The sequence below is a fragment of the Terrapene carolina genome, unplaced genomic scaffold (assembly GCF_002925995.2).
Source record: "Terrapene carolina triunguis isolate 2854851 unplaced genomic scaffold, T_m_triunguis-2.0 Scaffold66, whole genome shotgun sequence".
NCBI lineage: Eukaryota > Metazoa > Chordata > Testudines > Emydidae > Terrapene > Terrapene triunguis.
The window spans coordinates 58,018,748-58,044,769 of record NW_020664417.1 but is presented as its reverse complement, the minus strand read 5'-3'; the positions used below and the strand labels follow the sequence as shown (position 1 = coordinate 58,044,769).

The 26,022-nt window shown below is 43.2% G+C and overlaps 1 pseudogene; it reads right to left on the bottom strand.

Moving 5' to 3' along the window:
• LOC112114779 overlaps window positions 1-5,961 on the bottom strand; it is a 7,486-nt pseudogene extending 1,525 nt beyond the window's left edge.
• Between the last annotated feature and the right edge of the window lie 20,061 nt (window positions 5,962-26,022).

Below are 26,022 nucleotides of genomic sequence, written 5' to 3'. Positions count from 1 at the left end.
CCAAGATTGGCCGCCCCTTCCGAGGTGCTGCCCCAAGCACATGCTTGGTCGGCTGGTGCCTGGAGCCGGCCCTGGCTGTGACTTTTCCTGTTATTTCATTTTGTAGAAAATTTTCCAGATGTCTTGTGGTCCTCTGTAATGTGTCATTGCTCAGTTGTATCTCTCTGAAAAGCTTACCTTCTGGTTCTACGGCCAGAACAATTTTCTTCAGGAGTTCTCCATCACTGAATAGTTTCCTTGCTTGCCCCAAAAGTAGTGCAACTTTAAAAGTAGCCACTCAAATCTGATTCGCTTTATTCAAAAAAACCTTTGAGCCGCCGCTGTTGTCTTTCAAACTCGGTTTTTGCATCATGTAACAGCTTGCACCTCTGAAACTCATTGTGGTAATTCTCTTCAAGTACCACAGCATGAGTGCTATAGTGACATGGTATTGCATACATTTTGATTTATTGAATTTCTTGGCAGAGGGGCATTGCAATGTACATTGGCAAACCGGACAGTCTCTGAATAGAATAAAGAATAAATGGACACAAATCTGACATCAGGAATCATAACATCAAAAAACCAGTAGGAGAACACTTCAGCCTCTCTGACCACTCAGTAACAGACCTAAAGGTGGCAATTTTGCAACAGAAAAGCTTAAAAAAAGGACTCCAACGAGAAACTGCTGAACTTGAATTAATATGCAAATTAGACACTATCAGTTTAGGCTTGAATAGAGACTGGGAATGGCTGAGCCATTACAAACATTGAATCTATCTCCCCATGTAAGTATTCTCACACTTCTTATCAAACTGTCTGTACTGTGCTATCTTGATTATCACTTCAAAAGTTTTTTTTCTCTTACTTAATTGGCGTCTCAGAGTTGGTAAGACAACTCCCACCTTTTCATGTTCTCTGTATGTGTATATATATCTCCTCACTATATGTTCCATTCTATGCATCCGATGAAGTGGGCTGTAGCCCACGAAAGCTTATGCTCAAATAAATTTGTTAGTCTCTAAGGTGCCACAAGTACTCCTGTTCTTTTTGCGGCTACAGACTAACACGGCTGCTACTCTGAAAGCTCTCTTACAAACAGCGCACACTGCAACTTGCTCAGAAATGGAATCAGACGGCTTCAGAAACACAAGAAACTGCATTTCCCACTGGTCTTGAAATGTTCATTTTTCTTCCTTCCATGTTCTGCTTTTCTTAGCCGGACATGGCTCTTGTGGGACCATCTCTGTATCACATACAGGGGCACTATCTGGCACTGTTTTTTTGAAATACTTTCTGATATCCATTCGTGTCTTTAACTCTTTTGCCTTTTGCCACAAACAATCTCAGCCTACCAATGAGGTTGACCAATAGCTGCTTACAGAGCTACAGTAGTGGGAGATGTAAACACAGTGTGTATATGTTTTGTGATTTGAAAGGAAACCACATCTACGTAATACAGCTCTGCCTGTACATTAGTAACATTTAGAAGAGAACAAATCTGCATTATGATTTATGGCGTTTACAAGGCAACTTTAAAACTTTACATCTCAGTGATTGTTGGGGTGCTCTGGTGCATAGGAGTATTTTGACTTCTATATTTGAGGGAGCAGGGCGGTGTGGATTTAACCAGTACCGAACAAGGCCTTATGGGCGGGCAATATGGACAACCGCCCATAGTGCTGTGGTGGGGGGGAGCGCCATGGACAAGAGGCAAGGAGTGGGGCAGGCCTGGGGTGCGAGGCCATGGAAGGGAGCTTGGGACAATGTGGGGGAGGCAGCAGGGCCCATGGGTGATGGGGCGGTGGGTGGGGAGCCTGGAAAGTGGTATTTGTATCTTTTTAAATATCACTTTTCACAGCAAGTCATGGCAAATTGAGACCTGGATGGAGGGGTCGGGGGTGAGGCACCAGGGACGATGGATGCGGGGTGTCACCGCTACGTGGTTGGGGCTGATGGTTGGCTCCCTGGGCCAGCACCTGCAGGATTCCAAGGTCGGCGTCCGCTGCCATGCAGCCGAGGGTCAGCACCTGGGGCCAGCGCTTGGGGTCTGCGCCTGCTGTCACACGACTGGGGCCAAAGGTCAGTGCTCAGAGTCCGCACCCGCTAGAGCGCGCAGCCAGCACCGGAGATCTGCACCTGGGGCTGGTGGCCAGAGATCAGCGCCCAGGGTCAGCGCCCACTGCTGCATGGGCAGGGCTGAGGATTGGTGCCCACTGCCACGTGGCTGGGGGTCAGCAGCTGGGGCTGGCACATGGCGTCTGCGCCTGCTGTTGCATGACCAGGGCCGGAGGTTGGCGTCTAGGGCCAGACCCACCAAAGCCTGCTGTCCTGCGACCAGGACTAAGGGTCGGTGCACTGGGCCAGTACCCAATGGACTGGAGCCTGTAGCCGGCACCGGAGAACTGCACCTGGCCAGAGTTGTCGCCCGCCAGAGCCCAGAGTTGGCACCCGGGGCCAGCAGCCAATGTGGTGGGTCGGAGTGTGCAATCTGGTGTCGGCGGCTGCTGCTGGGGTTGGGAATTTGCACCTGCTGCTGCTTGGCCGGGGCTAGGGGTCCGAGTGCATGGCCGGGTGTTGGCGCACTGCGTGGCCACAGCCAGGGATTGGAGACCTCCACTGCCGCCATCACACGATCGGGGGCTGGAGCCTGAAGCCCAATGGCCAAAGGCTGAGGTTGCGTGGCCAGAGGTTGGGGTCAGCGCTGGAAATCCCTTGGCCAGAGCTCTGTGTTGGCACCCAAAGCCCCAGGGCTGGAGCCCTGGTCCGCAGCTCCCTAAGTCCCTGCTGCTCAACCACCCCAGGGCTGAACAAACCCAAAGTCCCCCCACCCCCAGTAGAGAACTCACCTTGGTCCTTCTGTGTTGTGTGTCCCACCTGTCTCTCCAGAGAAGCAGTGCAGCGCATCCAGGAGCAACAGGGAGGGTTGGGAGGGGCTGATGATTACCGCACCACCACTGCCCAGGAGGCTGCCGTGGCTACAGGGGAACCCCTGGTGGCCACATGTGGCCACGGTGGCCGCATTTGAGAAATGGTGGTCTACAGCATATAGAGGTGCTGAGACATAAAAAGATGTTTTGTGGTTGGCTGGATGCTTGGTGGGAGAGCTGTCACTTGAAAGAATTTTTGGACCACTCTTGTATCTTTTGTTTCCCAGTCTATGGATTTCTGGCATGTTGTGGAGACGATATTGTTGATATCAAATGAGGAAGACAATGACTACTCATTAAATGGGAATATGTTGTAAACAATCTATACAGGGCTGTGAAAATTTAGCATTGTACTAAGAGGAGACAAATCAATCACATCATATTCAAAGTAGTTAGAAGGGAAAGAGTTATTCATTTGTTTGTAGGTGGTGGAAAATCCCACTCAGGACTCTGTTAGTAACAACCATTTGTTAGGAACAGCGTGTGAGAGAATTTAGATACATTAACTGCAGTGTAGTTATCTTATAAAAACACCATAGCTGCCTAATGGCTCTAACTATTTACATGTACACAGGACTCTGTGAGCACTGACATCAGTCAGAGTCAAAGATAAAAGGTTGGTGAAAAAAGCCCCCACCCTTGCTCCGATCATCTCTGAATCTATAAAGTGGTGACATCTTGTGCCAGGAGGCAAGTGCTGTGTTTTAAGGGGTTTTTTTTTGGCACTCGTCCTCTTCTCCAGGGCACAGAAGTGGGAGCAGAGTCTGTCTCCTGAAGGTCCTGAATATATGAGCAAACAAATACACCCTGAGTCCAGTGTCATCAAAGACCCAGAGCTTGTCTTGCCTCTCCAGCAGCTCTTTGCAGAGGGATGGATTCTCATGGTCAGTGGCCAATTGCCTCTCCAGCTCCATTACCACCTTACTTTGGTGCAATCTTTGTGCTTATGGCTGTCTCCTAAGTCATGATAGCAGTGGGAGCAATGAAATCCACTGGCAGGGATGACAGGATAAGGACTAACCAAGATGGAGACAGCACCTCAGAGGCTATCTCCTCCCTTTAGGGCGTGTTGCTCTGTTTTCTTCTGCTCCAAGGATGCCCCCCACCTCCATGTAAATAGGAACAGAGGTGTGACCTGCAATTACAGCTCCAAGTTTAAAAGGACCCAAGGACTGTAAAAACTGCACTGGGTGTATTTGATTCTCCTCAGGGGCTCTGCCCATGAAAACAACTAAGATCTCCCCCCAACCGAGGAGAGGATTTTAAAAAATATGGAGGTCAACTGGATGTCTTGAAATAGCAAAAAAACCCAAACAGGAATGGGGTCAAAGTTTTATAGAATCATAGAATATCAGGGTTGGAAGGGACCTCACGAGGTCATCGAGTCCAACCCCCTGCTCAAAGCAGGACCAATCCCTAGTCAGATTTTTGCCCCAGATCCCTAAATGGCCCCCTCAAGGATTGAACTCACAACCCTGGGTTTAGTAGGCCAATGTTCAAACCACCGAGCTATCTCTTAAAATAATGGATCTAGAAAGGGACATTGAGCAAAGAATCTCAGACAGCACCCATTGCTCAGAAAAAACATCGAGTGTCATCAGGCACTGTCTGGAAGAACTCTGCCTGGATGTGTGATCTAAAAATGGCAAGAAAATAGGCCTCAAAATCACATAAAACCTGCCTCCTCCCCCCGCTCCTCCTCCAAGTATGTCTTTCTAGACTGAGAAATGGCAGTTTTGGCTAGTTATATACCTGTTCCTATTCATGTGCAGGAGGAGATCTCTGGACTATGTGGGGCTGGAACAGGATGGCCATAAATAAAAAGGTGAGGGGTAAAGTGCAGCAAAAACATTAATAAAAGACTGTAGAGGAGGCAGAAAAAGAACTGCAAAGCTGGTGTGCTGCGGTCCTCTTCTCACACAAAAAGGGCAGGTGTCGGAGGACGCAGTGAACTGTACTAAAAGCACACCCATGTTCACTGCTCCATGAAGGAGTTATCAATCCATACCCCTGGCAAGCTGTGAAACCAAGTTCAAAGGCAGGCTGGCCCACAGGGGAGCTTTGCCTCAGGAATTTGCAACTGGTCCCCCCACTTGGTATGAAGGTGGGACATGAGGGCAAGAAAATGGGCAGTATGGAGCACAGGCATGTACAGCTGTTCCTGAGGTGCAGTTTGTAGGCAGACCAGCTGAATGTCATTAAGCTGGTTCAGATGGTGTGTGCCTGAGGCAGCAGGGATGGCTCATGGGGTAGGGGCTTAACATTAAGCTTTGGAGGACCAGGAGATACAAGCAGGTGGAGACCACCACCATTTTCTGCTTGAGAAAATAAAAAGAGAAAGGGGAAATGGCAGTTTTTACCCCCTGGAGCACACAGTGGGGGACACAAGGGTGAGCAACCCTGTGCACTGTGCTTCTTCCCTCTGATGACTCTACATGAGTAGGTACAGGTATATGACTTAAAACTATAGCTCCAAGTTTTAAAGGACCCAAGGGCACCCTGTGACACACACATTCCCCTGCTGCTAATGTATACTTTAATTGTAATTTAATGAAAATTATGCAAACTCAAGAAATAAGCCAATGTTCATATTAACAGAGCTTTTCTACATGCAAGGAAAACAGTATTTTACTTGCTAATAATGCATTAGTAGGGACAATCCTGTGTGGTAGATTGGTAGATTCCACTTCTCTTTCTCTCTACTTCAGTTCTTTCCAAATAGGTATAATGAAATTGAGGCAATTACTGCAGCCCTTAATCAGCCCTTAATCTGGCAAAATCACCACTAAAATATGGGTTTTATCACAGCAAGACATAAGAATAGAAAATTGGATTTTGGCCCTATATTATTCTTGAATACAACTGGTACAATATGGGAAGCAGACCCAGATACAGATGATATAAATCAGACATGCAAATTGTTAGGAAAATTTACCAACACAGATACTGCTACTGTTTGATGTTGATGGGATAAAAGTAGTGCCATGTTACTCACCTGTTCAAAATAATAAGTGACTTTGGGTAAGCGGGTGAGTGCAAAGCCAATATACATGTATTGCAACAACTGTGTATTTGAGAGCAGTTTTAGATGTGGATGGATGAGTGGATCAATCAGGAAGTACCCAGACATATATAGTACAATTGCAGATGTAGGCACACAGATCAACCAGGCATTACATAGAAACAAAGATCAACTTTAAAATATGATACACGGTTCCTACTGAATAAGAAGCTTGTCTGAAAACAAGATGAAAGAGGAGCACGCTGTTGATATGGTAAAGCAGTTTTTTTTATTTTAAAGGTCTTCCTTCCTTCCTTCACTTTAATCACTTGATCAGTTCTGAAGGTGGATATACGTTCACCTGGTACAATAGTTATCTTGTTATTAGCTTTGTCAGTTTTTATGATTTAAAGAAATGCATTTGTTCCAGTCTTTCTGTTGATTGACAAACTGTGGGAGCAAGGGGCACAGTACATGTGGGAAGCTAGAAATATGGCTCTTTTTTACATTTTATGAAATAATAATGTATATGTGGGTGTTCATTTCTGGGTGCAATCTGCAGGGTAGGAGACAGCAAATGCTCAAGGTAGCACTGCCTGGAATAAATGTCTTATTTTTGTATTCACATGTCAATTTCCAATATTGAATATTAGTTTTTAATTTTGTATGTCTAGATTTCATATTCATGGAATGCTTAAAATTAATTACATTTTAAAACAAAAGGCTTATGGTTTTAAAGGGATATGTTCACATATATATACATATGTAACAGAAGACTAGAACTTGACTCCATAAAAAATTGTCCCCTCACCGATCCTATATAAAATGAATTGTTTAAAAGTGTTATTTTGTTAAGTGTATACTGAGTTACATGGTGCAGGATCATGTCTTGCTGTCTCAGTTTGAGTACACAAATACACTGTAATATTTCACTGTGTGCCATTAAGGACATAACTAAATGAATGATAGAAACAACTTCAAAGTTGTCACTGTTCTGCACAGCATGGCTACCTGGAACTCCATAGTAACAGTGGGAGAAACCTCAAATTTTCCTGCTCCAAAGGCACAAGTTCCTTCTGTAAAAGAATGCCAAATGGTATTATACTGTTCAGCCACTGGTGGCACTATGTGTAACATACCTTATTTAAATAAACCTCAGCTGGTTGAGCATTAAAGGATCTTATGATGAACACATCTGGTGTGTATAAGCAAGTTCTGTACCCAGTCCATATCTGGTGCAAAAGCATGACACTTTCCACCTGAGCCTACATGAGAGTGGAATCTCTATCAGCTGTTAGTAGTATAGGGTCTAGAGACAAATCGCTAAACAATTCTGATTTCTTCCACAGATGGTGGTGACTTCAAGATGGGTGCTTTTGCACATTCTTGTTTTGTAGATACACACATTCCTTTCATTGGCAGTAAGCTTTTGTTTTGGTTAACAAAATGGGGGAATAATGTAGTTACTTAGTTTCAAACTACCTTTTTTGTAAAAGAGAAGAGAAAAGCATAGCAACAAAATGAAAAAGTCACACAAAACCCAGCCAGGCACCAGCTCCAGACAACTGTTTTCCCTAGTGTAGTAAGATGAGGCCCTGAGACATAAACCCTTGGTATCAGAGGCCCGGTATGAAGCCTGAGGCCTGAACTGAAGTAATGGTCAAGACATTGCTAACATAAAGCAAAGTTAGGCTGTGAGCCAGAGGCAGGCCCTGCTCACAGAAGTTGGCAAGAGGAAGGCTGCTAAGAAGCACGTATACACACGAAAGCACTAATAAAATGAACGTATGCCAGGATGGCACCAGAACAGCCTGATACAAACACACCCCACACAGATAACAAGGAACAGGCAGACCCAGCCTAAAGACAGTATAAAAGGACAATATGATGGATAGACAATGTGAAAGAACAATACGATGGATAGACAATATGATGAATAGACAATATGAAAGGACAATACGATGAATAGACAGTTTGATGGATACTTATTTGTCCTGCACCATGAGACAGGCAACACCCTAATGCATAGAGGGGGTGTACCTCAGTACATTCAATGATGCATAACCGGTTTGTACCTGTGTATAAGAACGCATCCCTGAGTGGACATCTTTGTCTGGCCTAGGGGGCAGTGGAAAGTCTGGCCACTGACTGAGCTGGTCCATTGCCAGGGAGCACATATGTACTAGCAGAACCGTAGATATCTAATCCGGGGAGCTAGAGACTGTGTTTCTCTTCTACAATAAACCTGGCCGGGTGCCTCTGTACCTTATCGGAGTCTGTGGTCATTGGGGGTTCTCTAGGGGGTCTGCTGTGTCAGCTATCTGTGCAGAGCTGGGGCAGCACACAGAGGGAACACACACACGCAGCCGACTGATATCAACATTGAATAGAGCAGAGCACCACACCGGTAGCATCTGACGACAGCTAGCTCTTTGGTCTATAGTATGAGGAGCAGGTTATTTGTTTATTAACACTGTGAATCATTAAAAAGAGCATGCCAAGTTTGTTTAGTACCATGTTCTGAAAGTTCATATGTTGGTAAGCTTTCATTATGTATTCACTGGCAGTTCTATTGCAAATTAAATCCTTTGATTAATTCATGAGCCTGCTGCTTGCTGGAAGTCCTGGTGGTATAAAGTGATGTCATTAGTGACACCCTAGTAGCAAGGAAGCCTGTAATAAGAAATAGTAAACCATTTTCTCCTCTGCTTGAACACTGATTTAACAATCAGGAAAAATAACATTTTATGGGTATTTAATTATGTACTATCTGACAGTGATTTCTGAGAAAAATGGGTGCATCTGCCTTTAATTCTTGCATTTTCTTTGTGCTAATTGGTGTTCACATTTGCACTTAAATACGGCATCTGTTGGCATTCTACTTTGGTTTTGGAAATTGAAACTGAGCTATGCTTATACTGCACAATGCTTTCCTGACTAACCCAAACTCAGCAAAGAACCAACTATGCTGAAATCTCTCCCTCCTTTTCTACACATATTATGGAATTATCTGTTCTCCATTACTGTAGCCTACAGAGTAACATTCATGCAGTCTCAATTAATTTCACTGGGCTGTAATTGTGCTACTTCAGAGAAGTACCACTAGGAAGGACTACACAATGTAAAGCTAATTTACCACATGGGGAATGAAAGCTTCATGCAGACTTGCCTTGGAGGGGAGAAATATGCAGTCCCACCACCTAAAAAGGACACCCTCATTCATGATGTCCAGAAAACAGATTGGAAAATAGCTTTTACGTTCTAGACTTTGTTTGGTATATGAACAGTAGATAGATTACTTGCTAATTATTTTGGAACAGTGTTCTGATTTCACAGACAGAAATAGCTGGTGCTGCTCAAAAAACTGGAGAAAAATCTTGAATCATCAAAAAGCTAATTGTGCTAAAAACTCCCCACACTCGCATATCTATTTGAAGTAAAAGCCTGTTTACATTGGGAAAGTGTGTGTATCCATCCCTTGCAGAGGATGAATGGGCTCCTTACTAGATTGAGAACACAAAACTGGAAGCCAGAAACTTCAGAGTTCTACACTCACTTCTATCAGTGACTGACCTTAATACTTATGTACAGGACACTGGTCAGTTAGAGAGTCTACTTAGTTTTTATCTTATAATTCCAGAAACAAAACATGTATTAGTTAAATGTGACTTTCAGACCTCAACTCGAACCCTTGAAAACAAAGAAATTCCAAATTATGAACCCCTCTTAACTGTACCCTAATGCCTGCACAGCACATTTACCCTGACAGTGATTGAATCTGCATCTTCACAAGGAATGTCCTTTTGCCTCCAACAGATTAGGAAGTCTCCTTATGCATGACACATTAATCTTCTGCATAGTATAACACAAAACCTATATTACAAACTTAGCAGCACTAGCAATATTCAATGTTGACACGTGCACAGGTAAGTGTACAGTATTTAGGTTTTTGTGGAGGAAGTGTGAGGTCATAATTAAGGTTTTGATTATATTGGGGTCCCTCTTTTTGACCCAAGCAGATAGCTGAATTTGCCTCCACTAGGAGGAGAAATTGATGATGGAACCAGATATTTTCTTTGATGCAATTGTTACACTCTTAATGACAAGATACAGTTTTTCAAAGAGAACATGGTTTATTCTGGGCATTCTAACTTTTTGCTTTAGGAGCTTCTTGCAGACAGAGACCTCTTCAGTGCACAGCCACAGGCCAGCCTCCTCTGGCAGTAGCAGCACACACTCTGCACAATCTAGCTAGTGCAGTAACTCACTCACTGAACCCTCAACCTAGCCGTAAAGGGCAGCTCCCATTTCTCTCGTTATATAATTTATATCACCAGTAACAAGATATATACAATAATAAACAAATATTCAAATTATTACTAAATACAAACAATATGAATCTATTTATAAAACATCTGTTCCAGGGACCTCACACAATCTTATCTATATACAAAGATTATAATAAAGTCCCTGCTCCTCTGAATACAATAAGAATCAAACAGCAGGAGATAGTTCCTTTGCTCACAGTTCTAAACCTGCCTTTCCAGCCAGCACTTTGCGCCCAAAAAGATTTGTCTCTCAGGGCCATATTATCAATGCTTGTGTTGCTGTCATCTTGGCTTTCTAGGCCTGGCTGCTTCTGTGTCTCTCTGCCCCTTCTCTCTTGCCACAAAAACAATTCCACTAGCGAAAGCCCTAGCCCCTTGGGCCATATGGTTCAGCTTCTACTTGAGCTTTTCCAAGGGCTTGTGTTTTGGGTGCTATTGCTATTGTTTCAGTTACCTGGTTATAATGGCTTCTTTACATTTATTCTAAATGAAAGGCAGCAGTTACAGTTCGACCCAACCCACCACAACATGGAAAAAATGAAGGTAAAAGCAGTCTGGTCAACAACAGTTGCTTAAGTTAGAGCTAGGGGCCCCTCCCAAAATAAATGGTTAGCTTGAGATCTTAGGTAGAAAACTATTTGCACTTACATCTTCTAAAAACTTAAACTACAACCCTGGTCAGCCTTCAGAGCATTTCTTCCCCACTAAGCAATTACATGGCAATTTGTGAAGCCTGGTAACACAATTACTTTATCAGAAAAGAAACAAAACATCTCTCCAACTAACTAAATAAAACCCTAGAGTGTACATGGAGCATGGCAAATGGCTGCTGATGAAGGACCCCTCTTTCTTCCCATTGCAGTTCTCAAGTCTCTGCTGGTATTTGTTTGACTGACTTGAAGTTAGGAGTATGTACTGTGCCTTTAAGAGTGGAGCTTTAAGAACTGTTGGGAGCAGTCTAGTGGCAGCTTCACCAGATACACAGCTAGGAGCACATGACTCTGCTTTGTCTTACATAACTCTGTTTTGGTTCTAATAAAGCCTAACTTCCAAGAGTTCAGACTGTGCCTCCTTCTTATGAATCCATAAGACAATTCATAGTACTGGAGTGTGGTAGAAGTTAGGACAGAAAAAGGAGGACTCTGTGAGGAGTAAACAAGTCATCTTGGAAATGGAGCAACTGAAAGCCCCCAAGGAGTTGAAACTCTCAAGTAATGCAGCAGACTCCTGGAAAAGATTAAAAAAGAGTGTTGTAGATGCAAGCAGCCAACTGTGGTGAGAAAGAAGACCATCAGAAAATAGCAATCCTATTAAACATTTCAGGACTTGAGGCAGTGGATGTCTTGAATAGCATACAGCTAAGTCAGGCAGAGAGAGCAAGGTATGACACAGTTTTGCAAAAATTTGAAGAGTACTGACTATCTGAAAAGAGTGAAACATTTGAAAAGTATAAGTTTCACCTTAGAGAACAAAAGGAATGAGAGTCCTTTAAAAATACCTAACAGAGCTGAAGCTAATGAGCCAGTCAACTGTGAACAGTTAACAGACTCCATTATATGGGATCAAATTGTAATTGGAATCAGAGACCCAAAGCTACAAAAAAGACTATTGGAAGATATGGATCTCACTTTGGATAAAGCAGTAAGACTGTTTCAGGCAGCAGAAATCACTCTGAACAGAATAAAAGTAATGGAAGAAAAACAGGACACTGCCAGTCTGGATAGAGTGATGAGAGAAAAGAAAACTGGCAAGGAGTATGTCAGTACAGAACAAAAAAACAGAGAGAAGAATGGAAAAAGCAAAGCGCAAGGGACAGCTTCAAGGTTGCACAAGATATGGACACAAACACAGACCTCAGCGATGTCCAACTTTGGTAAGTGCTGCAATATTTATAAGAAATACAATCATTTTGCCAATGTCTGCAACCAGGATTAAACAACTGCAGAAGAGGAAGCAAAGCATGCATGCTAATACAGTAATCCAGGAAGAGAGCACAGACAGCAACACAGAAACAGCGTTCTGTCTAGGAGCTGTATCTGAAGAGAAAGGAACAACTGAATGGACAATTTCCTTAGAGACTAATGGGATAGGTAAATGTTGTTTCAGATGTTAGTGTTAAAAAGTTAAAGCCAAAAAAAAGGGAACATGGTAAGCAAACAGGTTAAGCTGAAAGCTTATAATGGAGAACTCATTTGTACTAGAGGTATGTGTTTACTAGAAGTGAAGGTAAAAGGTCAAATAGAATTGATAAACGTTGTGATCGTTAAAGGGAATAAAGCATCTATATTAGGTTTAAAAATATGCCAACCCCTTGGGCTGATCCAAAGAAGGCACATGGTAGAGGAGATAAGGGACACAGGCATAGAGGAACTGTATCAGGATGCTTTTGAGGGCATAGGAAAATTAGCAACTGAACATAAAATTGAATTTACAGCTAAATTAGCCTATCATACATGACCCTAGAAATATTTCTGTATGAATAAGAAAAAACCTCAAAGAAGAACTGGATCATTTTGTAACAAAAGACATTATTAGAAGAGTAGAATAGCCTACAGAATGAGTGCCCTCATTAATAATAGTAGAAAAAATGAAGGAACACTGAGATTATGCCTAGATCCTAAAGAGCTTAACAAATATATCAAAAGGAAACACTTTCAATTATCTTCCATGGAAGACATTTTTGGGGTCCAAAGTATTTTACTACATGAGATGCATCATCTGGATTCTGGCAGATTCCCTTAAATGAAAGGAGCTCCAAATTATGTACTTTTATTATACCGTGTGGAAGATACTGCTTTCTCATATTACCATTTGATCTAAAATCTACTCCAGAAGAGAATGTGCCGTAAATAATTGAGGGAATTGAGGACACAAATGTGTATATAGATATTCTTATCTGGGGCACCACAGTAGAGGAACATAATTACAGGTAAAAGGCAGCATTGGACAGGGCTAGAGCAGTAGGCCCAAAGCTAATTAAACAAAAATGTAAATTCATGCTAAGAGAAATTACCAATTTAGGAGAAAGGTTAACTGCACAAGAGGTATGTATTGATCCTAGCAGATCACAAGCCATAACAAATATGCCACACCCAGAAGTTAAGGAGGGGTACCGAGGTTCATAGGAATGGTTAATTTTTGGGGGATATTTATACCGAATTTAGCTGGACAATCCCAACAACCTTGTGCACTCATGCAAAAGAATAGTCAATGGATATAGGATGCTAACCTGGACAAAGAATTAGCTCCTGTCCTAAAGTATTTTGAGAGCAGGAGACAGCCAAATTGTCCACTGCTGCCTCTAAAGAAGGCAAAGGTACAACATTGCTACAAAAATATGACCATTGGAGACCAGTGGTATATGCATCCAAGGTTCTTACAAAAACAGAATGCCACTATCCCAAATTGAAAAGGAAGCTTTAGCTCTGGTGCATGGCTGTAAAAAAATCCACGTGTTCATTTATGGAAGACCAATTGTTGCAGAAATAGACCATAAGCCTCTGACACAATTGTGAAAAAGGAGCTAGCTGACACTCCACCCAGAACACGACAGTTTTTTCAATCCAGTTGTATGATTTAATAATAGTTTATAAACTAGAAAAAGAGTAAGTGGTAGTGGACTCATTGTCCACAGCATTTGATAAAACTGTAGTAGAAACTGAGGTGGAGTCAGGAACACTATGTGTCAATCTGCTAGAAAAGAATTGTCCTGTCTCAGAAAGGAAGAGGAATGAATTTGCTGAGGCTACAGATCATGAGACTTTACAGAGGGTAATAAAGGCTATGACCACAGGGTGGCCAGGATATTACATACCACATCCATATTTCCCGTTCAAAGCAGAACCCTCTGTTATAGATGGCATATTGTTGAGAGGAAAGAGAATAGAAGTGCCTCAGATGTTACAAGCTGACTTGCTCACAAGAATACATGAAGGATTCTTGGGCATGGAGAAATGTAAACACAGAGCCAGAGAGATACTGCATTGGCCACAAATGAACAATGAGATAGAGAAAACTGTTAAAATGCAAGAAACATATCAAAAATACCAACCTAAACAAAAAAAAAGAGCCTATGTTGATAAACAATGAATCGTTAAGACCATGATCTGAATTTGGTGTGGATTTATTTACATATGCCGGTAAAGACTATGTTTTGATTTTGAGGTATTAACCTCATTATCCAGAGGTGGTTTTATTAGAAAATACCACATCAAAACATGTTATAATGTGCATGAAATCCATGTTTTTTCCAGGCATGGAATCCCTTAAGTTATCATGTCTGATAATGATCTGCAGTTTGATGGATATGAATTTTTAAAAAATTGCTAGAGAGTATGGGTTTAAGCATGTAACTTCAATTCCCAGTTAGCCTCAATCCAACGAGCTTCTAGAAAATGGTGTGAAAACTGTTAAGCAAATTTTGAAAAAGGCCACTGACCCAGGTACAGATCCATAGTTAGCTATATTGAATTATAGAGCAGCACCAGTGAACCATGGACTGTCTTCAGCAGAAATACTGTTTGGCAGGAAGTTGAGAACAAGGCTGCCTAATTTAGTAGTAATCCCTAATGGCCATAGTGAGTTAGATATGTATAAGCTACCTAAGTGCAAAAAAAAATAAATATGTGTTATGGGTTCAGTGTTTTAAAGCCTTTGAAGCTCATGGATGCTGTGTGTGGATTCATGATGCTACTTGCTGGGCACGAAGGGCAGGAGTGACTCAAGAGATTTCTCCACGGTCTTATGAAGTACAGATTCCTGCAGGGCATACTTTTTGGAGCAACAGGAGACATCTGCAACATCTTCCTGAAAAAGAGGGGGCTAAGGTGGCAGATACTGCATTGACAGCTACAGGACAAAACACTGAGAAAACCACTGAGGATCCTTCAGATCAGCAAGCGGAGCAGTCTGCTGATTCAGCTAGTGCAAGGGCTGAAGTGGTGCCTCGTGGACCTAATAGACTGCACAGCAAACATGAAAGACTCTTTAAGCGCTGCTAACAAAGTTGAGTATGTTATGGTATTTTGTAGAGAAAAAGTTGGTATATATGTGAAATTGTCTGGTATATATGTTAAAGTGCTTTTGCTGGAAAGGGGAGATGGTGGGAGTATGTCCTGAGCCTCTAAAAGCGAAACATGTGTTAGAGAGAACTGGTTGGAAGCAGTGTGGTGGCAGATTCACCAGCTACACAGGTAGGAGCATGTGGCTCTCGTTTGTCTTATGTAATTCTGTTCTAGTTCTAATAAAGCCTCACTTCCAGTTTTTCCTACATTACCCAGTTTTGCCCACAAAAGTCAGCTTTTGTCAACAACACAGTGGAGGTGTACAACTGCAATGCTCCTCCCGCCAGTTTAACTCTCCTACGTCGACATAATAAAACCACCTGGACAAGAGGCATAGAGCTTTTTTGTGACAAAGTTAGAGTGATGCAGTGTCAGTATAGACACTGTGTTGCTTATGTCACTCTAAGTGGCCTCCAGGAGGTGTTCCACAATGCCCATCGTGACCGCTCTGATCACCAGTTTGAACTCCACTGTCCTGCAGCCAAGCACACAGGCATGTACCCTTCCCCCTTTTAAGCTCTATGAATTTTTGAAATTCCTCTTCCTGTTTGCTCAGTGTGAATCACTCACATAGCAACTTCCCAGCTGATGGTGGTGGCTACCCGCAGCTAATGCACTCCCACCGAAAGTACACCAGAGTTGTTGGATTTGCTGGGTCTGCGGGGAGAGGAGGCTGTGCAGTTGCTGCTCCAATCCAGTTGTAGGAACTTTGATACCTACAGGCAGATTGTTCGTGGCATGGAGCAGAAGAGGTACAGGAGGGACATGCAGCAGTGCTGTGCAAAGATCAAGGAGCTGAGGCAGGCATACCAGAAAGCAAGGGAGGCCAATCATCAGTGTGGTGCATCACCAAAGACATGCCACTTCTACAAGGAGCTGCAGGCCATCCTCGGCAGCGACTCCACCTCTACTGCCAAGAGCCCCCTGGATATTTCAGGAGGGCTGGAGGCAGCAGCCAGCAGAATGAACCCCAAGAAAGAAGTGGTGGACAAGAAAGTAGAGTTGGAGAAGGATGGGGGACAGGTTAGAGGGCTCTCCAGTGGCATGAGAGCCAGGCCTCTTTTTAACTCCGGAGTGGTCTAGTCAGTCCCAAAACTCCAGTTCTGGTGCACCTGATGCAGGAGAGGTAAGTACTCATTGTGCTTTGATACTGCAGGGAGAAATGAAGTAGAGCTATTTTTTTCAAGGGTACAAGAGGGATAGAAATAACCAACACTAGCACGGTTTTCATCTGCTTCTCATTCCCCTGTGCAACTAGAGAGAGGGGGCCCTGCAGAAAAGTTTGTTGATGCACACTAGGATGTCCCAGGAATCCTCCATACTGATCTCTAGGAAACTTTTGTGGAGGTACTCTGCAATCTTCTGCCGAAGCTTCCTTGGGAGGGCTGCCTTGTTTCTTCCCCCATGGCAGAAAACTGCCGCGCCAATCAGCAATTACTTCTGTAGGCACCAAAGCAGCACATAGGCGAGCAGCATACAGACCCAATCTGCAGCCACACGCATGCAGGAGCTGCACTCTTGCATCCTCAGTTACCCTCAAGAGCGAGGTATCAGCTTCCATCACCCCCACCTGTGGAAAACGGTGCCAGTATTCAGAATACAGTCCCTAAGTGCTTGCAGTGATTCCACTCTGAATTCCACCCGCCCGTCCCCCTCCCCCACCATTTGTCCTATCTTTCCCCCTTTTCCATGGTGCCAAACTCATCATGGTTAGGGCTCTCGCCGGGCTGTGTGCCTGCCAAGGGAAAGTGGTGTGTGTAACTTGTATGAATCAAGGCTATGAGTGCACTCACAATAGTGCCTCTGTCTATTGTTTCTTTAGCTGCTGCAGATGGGGCCTCGATGGTCTCCTCCTGCACACCGGCTGAGTGGCTCGGTGTGATGAGACGAACCAGGAGGAGTAAGGAAGACATGTTCAGGGAGGTGCTACAATTGTTTGATGCTGCTGATAGTGAGCAGAGAGCATGAAGAGAGGCTATCAATGGAAAACTGAGAATGGATAGCCAGGAGAGGAAAGATGGGCAGGAAAAGATAATACAGCTGCTCGAGGACCAAATGGACATGCTGAGGTCCCTGATTGTGTGCAGGTGGAACACATCTGTGCTCGCCTTCCCCTTCAACCCATGCAGAACTGCCTTCCATGCCCTCCACATTCCTTGCATGTTCTCAGGCCATCACAGTATCCCAGGAACTCCACCCCTAGGGACACGTTTCACAGTGACAGCTGGACATACACCCAGCTGTGAGAGCCTCATTGTAAAAAGTGCTCTTCCTTGTCATGTCCCTTGTAGATGGGGGATTCCATGACTTCCGTGACCTCTGTGACAAAATAGTAGCCTTATTCATGAGCCATGGGAGCAAGGGGTAGGCTGGGTCTTCCAGGATCACAACTGGCATTTTCACATCCTCAATTACAATCTTCTGGTTTGGAAAGAAAGTCCCTGATTGCAGCTTTCTATATAGACCATTGCTCCTGAAGATGCATGCACCTTCCCTGACCACTATGTGTTGATGTCAGTGAAATGACTCCGGTGGTCTACCAGTGCTTCCAATACCATGGAAAAGTAGTAATTTCAGTTGATGTACTCCGTTGTAAGGTGATCTGGGGCCAAAATGGTGATATGTGTGCCATCTATCACCCCACCGCAGTTAGGGAATCCTATTCCACAAAGCCATCCATTATTTCCTACACATTGTTTGGAGTCAAAGTCTTTCACAGCAGGATGGGAGTAATGGCTCTACACACTTGCCTGGCTGCAACCCCCATGGTGGACTTCCCAACTCCAAATTGGTTCGTGACTGATCAGTAGCTTCTCCATTATGAGGGCAGCTCTCATTTTGGTGTCCTTGTGCCAGGAGGCAGGGGCGAGCTCCGCAGACAGTTACAGGAAGGTGGCTTTGCGCAGCCGAAAGTTCTGCAGCCATTGCTCCTCATCCCATACCTGCATCACGATTTGATCTTGCCACTCAGTGCTTGTTTCCCAAGCCCAGTACCGATGGTCCACCATGTGCAGCTGCTCCGTGAATGCCAACAGCAATCTTGAATTGTTTCTTTCCATGGCACACAGCAGGGCAGACACCATGCTGTCATTATCAGACTTGCTGCTCATCATTTGCAGAATCAGCTGTGTTGTGTTCACAATGCTCATCACAAGACTGGAGAGAAGTGAAAATGGATACTTTGAGACAGAGATGGCAGGTGCACAGATTACAGGGGCTGTTAAAAAGCAGCACAAAATGTAGTAGGAAGTCCATGGAATGATAGGCTGAAGAAAACTGCATTATGGAATGCTAAGCCCACCCCCATGATGCACTGCAATCCCTTCCCAGAACACCTGGCAGCAGACGGTGGTGGGTTGCACAGTATGATAGCTACCTGTGGTGTACCGCTCTCTCCTGTAAAGGGTCAATATTCAACAGTTTGGTACTTTAACTGGAGTTTACTTTAAACACAACACTTGATTAATTTATATTAAAAATAAAACAAGTTTATTTAACTGCAAAGAGAGAGGTTTTGAATGAATACATGTATAAAGTATTAAAGTCAGAAACGATTACAAGAAAAATAAAGATAATATGCTTTCTAGTAGCTAAAACTTAACAAGCTAGACTTGGTTCAAGGTAAAAACCTTACCACAGGTTCCCAGCAACATGGCTGACCAAATTCTCAAGTCAGAATCTCTCTCTCCCCACCCCAAAATCAATGGGCTGAGAGAGAGAATACCAGGGGTGTTTTTGCCCTTCACTTTTATAGTCCAGTCACTATTTGAAATTCATTTTCCGGAGGGTGACCCCTAGATAAAGTTCAGTCCAGCTGTGAGGAATGAGACATGGAATCTGGCAGTGAAAGAGGTGTCATGTTATTGTTTGTTAAAATGCAAATGGATCTGTTTCTGCCCAGCTTTGCTGCCAAAGAATGGCCACTTGACTGATGATTGCCATTCAACTTTGATGACACCTAGCTAGAGGCACCAGCTTGTCCTTTGTCTTTGAGAAACTGGTTTACTCACTCCCCAGACTTATCTGGTAAACACATTGTAGTCATAATTTCCGCTTACGTTCATAACTCTTAATACGCAGGTTGTACATACATTACACAAGAATATTGGCGATCAGCGTGTTAGTTTTTAAATGATACCTCACATGGCATATTATGCACAAACATTATTACAGTAATATGGAGGGTGTGAATACAGGGGTGCTTTCAGTCACACCATTCTCTCTGGCCATTGTGTTTCTTAGTTGTCTGGGAGCTCCTAGCCAATGGCCCAGGGGCCTGATAGCGCAAATGGCCTTGTAAATATAAACCTGAAGATGGCAATGGACTGTACAGTGATTATTTCAATCAGACTCCAATGTGTAGGGGCTGCCCAATCTCTCATCTCTTCAAGACTGCCTTGCTTGGGTTTAATGTCTATGTAGGTGACACAGTGCTCATCCCAGGTATCTGAACCTTCCATATATAGGGATTTCCCTGGTCCCATGCAGTGAAATGTTAGATAGGCAGCTATTTGCCACCTCCCCCAGTTCCAAAAATTCTGGTAGGTGGCTGCCTAGTTTTAGGGAATTTGGCCATGTGGTGCTGAGTGGGATAGTGCTAAAGTACCCTTAAAAATCAAGACATGCAAAGGATACAATATAATGCAAAACTCTGGAGTGATTTAAATTTTGTCTTGTTAGTTACATGATTTCATTTCAAAACAAAACAAAACTCCCTCTCCCTTTTGCCATCTTTCCAGGTATCTCAGCCCTCCCATTCCTCCATTGCTGTCCCATAGTAAATATACCCTCATTCCATCTTATCCATCCACCATAGAGCAGAACTTCCATAACTAAGGCAGGAAGATAAGCAGAGGCTTTACAAAAGGATCTTACCGTGTATATTTAGTTTACCTGGGGGGCTCTTGGATAGTACACTGATGAGCATTATAGAAAGCCCTGAAATAGATCAACTTAGGTTATGGCTATACTACAGCTTAAATCGATATAAGTTATGTTGCTCAGAGATGTGAATCAGACAATCATATGGTATTTAAAGCTAGTCCTCCGGGCCACTGGGAGCAGGGACTAGGGGCTGTATGACCAGATTCTGGCCAACCAGCCTGGTGAATAGGGTAGATTTAGAAACTATTATCTCTGTAGCTGCTGGAGCAAGACAGACCTAGTAGTATGTTTGCTCTTAACAGGATTTCCTCTTATCCATGCCTTATGCTGAATTTGTTTTGCCACACTGACCTGACTGGAAAGAGAAGATGGCATTTTTTCCTGGCCTTCCTTATTTTATGCTTTGATTTCTCAGTTTCCCATCCCCAACAGCAATTACAATATGTTGTTTTACCTCCATCCAGGTGGTAGATAAAACTTTCTTTTAACTTCTTCAGAATAGACTGTCTATCTATGTTCATCTAAAGCATGCATCACCATGGCATCTAACTACCTTCGCTTCCTTTTCATTACATAATTTGACAGAGTCCCACATTTTATGCCTTGATTGAGGGAATGTAGAATTTAAACACAGATTTGGGAGAAAAATCTCAACGGCATATGGAAATACATTTTGCAGATTCATATTGGCCATGCAGTCAGACAGTAGTTTAGAATCAAAATCAGTTGGCAAATCAGTTACACCATATCTGAGGCACCACTGCCTTCTGCAAAGATTGGCAGTGTTCCCAGAAAATAGCAAAACACCTCACAATTTTTTACAATTTTTCTCTGCAATTTTCTCCTAGCCTTGCCAGGGATCAGATGCAATAATGGACTCTCAGAGATGTACCATAATGGGCTCTCAGACGCTCTGATGAGCCTCTCTCTTTAGTAAATCAGAGTGGAACCCATTTGTCACACTGCTGTCATTTCCAAATACAGGGTTGTTTCTTTTGCTCTCTCTCCATACCTCAGCCCTCCCATTCTGCCATTGCTGTCCCATTTGTTTTCCTGAGACTAATCAATGCTGAAGTGCTTTTTTTCTGTCCTTTATGAATTCTTAGAAATTAGAGCTGGAAAAAGAGAATGTTCATAGAACAATCCTGAAGCTCTTGAGGCAAATAAGCCAACTCATAGAGCACATCATGCATCAGCACAGAGGAATCTGGGACTTGCTAAATGGGCTGTTAAGCCACTATATGTCTGCCTTTTCTTGTCATTTCTTAGTGCATCAGAAGAAGCATTTTCAAATTGCTTATAAAGGGCCCAAAATGACACTCATTCAGTTCTTACAGTCCTAAAACAACTAACCACTCAACGTACATCCAGGATTTGTCCAATATGTAGAATTGGACCCTATCTCTGCTGATGCTTCCTTGAGCTCCCATTCATTTTTGTGTGACTGGATGTAAATATTGTGGAGTTTTTCTATAAAGGTTTTGAAATGTGTCACAGGGGTGGTCTCATCAATAGTATCAGTCATTGCTAATTCAAGACAAGCTACAATGTGTATGCAATGCTCATTAGTTAGAGCATTATATAATTTACTGTAAAAATACATGAAGACTATATTAGGTCTAATTCATTTATTCCATTTTGTATTCACCCACGAAAGCTCATGCTCCAATATGTCTGTTAGTCTATAAAGTGCCAAGGACTCTTTGCTGCTTTTACAGATCCAGACTAACACGGCTACCCCTATACATACAATTGTTTGTTTTACTGAAAAATACAAAACTTGTTTGTTTTTATTATATCCATTTTATAAACAAGAGAACACACTCCAGAGCTTGTGCATCATGTAACAATAACAACATACAGCTTTGTTGGTTGAAGGGCCTCAGCTTCGCTTTGTACTTCCAGCCTAACTACAGCCATGTTATTGCAACACTATTCACACCCTGTCATTTGTTATCTTTTGTACATGCCTTGGTTTTAAGCCTTGGGATAGCGAAGATTTTTTTTTTTTGTTTTATCACAGGAGAGTAGGAATGAGTAAATGCTTTATTCCTTAAATGAGACCAGGGTAAATGCCAAATGAAAAGTGGGTAAACTCTGTTTACATGGATTTACCCTTGACTAAACTATTGCTTCACACTATATCCTGAGGTGACATGAAAGTAATTCTACTAAGTAGTCTAGAATCCCTATGTGGGGTTCTAGAACCTGCTATCATGTAACAGTCATCTACTCCATGCCTTCCTAGAGAATGCAGGACTTTCCCTTACAAATAGTATTCTTACTTAGTAGTAGTACTTTTGGCTGAGGGGTGAAAACATTTTCTAGCAATATAGATGTACATGGCATCTCACTGAACAAATATAAACATTCCTTTCCCAAAACAGGTGGACCTACAGCTTAAGTGGAACAACAGGGGAAGATAATACAGAACAGAAAACCATCATGGATAGGAGAGTTTGGAAAAATATGAGAATGGGAGAAGGATCAGTTAGAGAGCTTCAGTCATAGTGTTTAAGGTCAGAAGCGACCACCAGATCATCTAGGCTGACCTCCTGCATACCACACGCTACTAACATCATCGAGCAAGGGTAGGGCGGCAAAGCAGCAATGGGGTAGCGGGGGCTTTTGGGTGATTTGCACATCTCCTGGCCTTTTAATTCTTTGCTGCAGTCCTAATTAAGAAGTGGTTGCCACTTTGTTTTACATACTCATAACACCCCTGTTTGTGCTTTCCAATAAGATTTTCAGACACACATCATCAAAGCACAGTTGAAAATGAATTGATGTGTCCATGTCTGAGAGTATAATAAAAGACTAGTCTTCCACAGATTTGTTTTTGGTTTGTTTGTTTTTCTCACATTTATCCCTTTTACTTAAATCTATATTATCTTCTTCATAATATCTTATGTTTCCATAACCTCTCTGATTTAATCTTTTCTTCTGTTGGCTGAAGTGTGTATGTATATGCATATCCACACATTTGAATTCAGCTATTAACTTCAGTTACTTGACATACATGTTTGTGTGTTTAGACATACATAGGTCACATTTTCCAAGCATTCTACACACTTTTAGTTCCATGACTAATAGTTAAAGTGAAGGGAGTGGAGTGGCTACAGCCCCGAGAAATAATATGAAAATAATCCCCTACCATGCTCAGTATCCATGCCACAATGTAATTCCATTATCTAAGCATGACTCCTGTACTTCATGCTGTCTGTTTATGGTTGAGCCCCTTTTGTTTGAGCATCTAACCATTTGATATCCATATGATGTGGAAAGTAATTCTCATTTATTTGCTGTTCTGAAGCACACTGGAACACACTGAAGGCATATGCATCATCTGAGGATTGTCCTCTGGAGCTAAATGTCTCAGATGTTTTGTGTTGGTTTATGAGAAAGGCTGAGCTACAATTGCTCTAAGGCTATTTTCATAAAGCTACTTTCACCCTGATACTATATATAAAACAGCTTTATTTGACTGTCACTTATATTCAGTTACATTGTTGCAACATGGGAGTACTAGCTATAGAAGTACTATCAATAACAGAGGGCATTAGAGGCAATGCTACTAATTTTCACACAACTTGTAAGACATGCTGGGGAGTAGAGCAACAGTTCTAGTCCACACAGCCCAGCCTGCAATATCTGCTTCTTCCAATCAAAATCCCATCCTCATCCAGAGTCCCACAGCTCAAAATCAGTCAGGTCCTTCATAGGCACTGACTTATTTTTCCCCATGGGTGCTCCACCCCCACTCCGCCCCAGGGCCCCGCCCACTCCACCCCCTTCCTTGAGGCCTCACCCTCACTCCACCTCTTCCTGCCCCTTCTCCGCCCTCTTCCTTGAGGTCCCATGCCAGCTGCCGAACAGCAGCCCAGATGGACAGCTGTGGCTGGTAGGTACTGACAACCTCCACTTTTTTTTCCCATGGGGGCTTGAGCGGTGGAGCACCCATGGAGTCGGTGCCTATGCCTGATTCTCTCTTCACTTGTAGCAGTGTAAATCAAGAGCAACCCCAATGAAATCAGTTACACTGGTATAAAATTAATGAACCACAGGTGGTTCACCAGCCTGGGAAGCAGTCTAATGAATGGTGCTGTGGTTCACCAGCAGATATAAACCCAATCTGACAAGGCAGAGAAGGCATGTCAGACTAGCAGTGCCAGCAGGAATCTGAAACACACTTCCTGAGTTGAAGAGGGTACTAAGCAGGGGTGAGTCTAGCTGGCATAGCTATACTGGCAAAGGCACTATAGTCTAAGCAAGACTTGCATTAACCATGGTTTTGGGCAGTTAATTTCCCTTGTTTCTTGAGGAAGAGGGGTCAGTGAGGGGGCATGATTGGAGGGCACCTGTGGGCGGGGAATGATCTGCCACTTTAGCTACCAGCTCTGCCCTCCTCCTGGCCCCACCATGCCCCCAGTAGGGCTGGAAGGGCTATGGGAAGAAAGGAGGATGGTAACTGATGGGCTGTGAGGAGCACATCTACCAGCTGGAGGCAGCAAGAGGAATAGCAGGAGCCCCAGACTTTGTATCTAATTCAGGGAGCTAGTGTAAAGGAAGGGGCTCTGCACACTCCTCTGCAGTATGGGAGTACTGTTGATGTGTGGAATGGACCATTCACCTCAGTGGGGTGTGCTCAGATGAATTAGGATGCTCCAAAGAGATGAATAGTCTAACACAATAGCTCTGGGTGGTGTGAAATGACCCATTCATCTCAATGGGAGTTCCCCTCAACCTCAGTTTCAGTTGTGGAATGCCATTGTTCAAGGTAATCTCACTATGCATGTCAGTTTTAGAGCAACTGGAATATTAAAATTTTCTTCTTATTGGGGGAGCGGGGGGAGAGTATCTGAGAGTGCCTGAACCAAATTATTCCAAACTTGCACCATAGTCCCTGTTGTGGCATACCAATATCCTAGATCAGTGGTAGACAGCCTGCAGGCTGCATGCGGCCCATCAGGGTAATCTGATTGCGGGCCATGAGACATTTTGCTGGTGTTGACCATCCACAGACACGGTGTCCCCCGCAGCTCCCAGTGGCCACAGTTTGCCGCTTTTCAAGACAAGATTTTTTTGAGGACCTCTTTTCCCCTAATCAGCTTTCTCTTACCCTAACCTATTCTGTTGTGCTCCCAGCACTCTGTTCTATATGTACTTGCAACAGTGGAAAGGGACGAATTTTCACACCTAGATCCAGTCTTTCAGCCCCACAAAGTCAGCAGTTACCCTGATTTTGGGGAATTGGGAATAAAAACTATACAGTCCTTGTGAATCACTGGTATTTTAACAACCCCATATTTCTAGTCCATCATTTCTATGTCTGTAGCAAGTAGGACATGACAACTGAGACTTTTCCTATGCACAGTGCTGCTGTAGCTTTATGATACTGCTCAAGAATTCCCTTTTTATGTGCAGTAAAACATGGTCAATAGAGCCTGTCTTCTTCCCATGCTGGCTTGAGCCTGTTCATTTAAATTTTCCTTTTAACTGCCCCATTAAAAATATGCTAGGTATGGCAACTGAAATCTATAGTCACTTCAAATGCTCTGTCAGAAAATAGAAATCTTCTGATTCCTGACCAAACTGCAGTAGGAAAATAAATTGCTTTTATGTCACCTGAAGCAGGTGATTCCAAATAATTTTCACTGTACCCATTATGTGCTTGAATGACTCCGGTAACAGCACTGTGCTGTCCATTAGAGCAGGCACATCCAACACAGGTCAGGCCACATGTATACAGGGTGACCAGACAGCAAATGTGAAAAATCAGAACGGGGGTGGTGGGTAATAGGAGCCTATATAAGAAAAAGACCCCAAAATCGGGACTG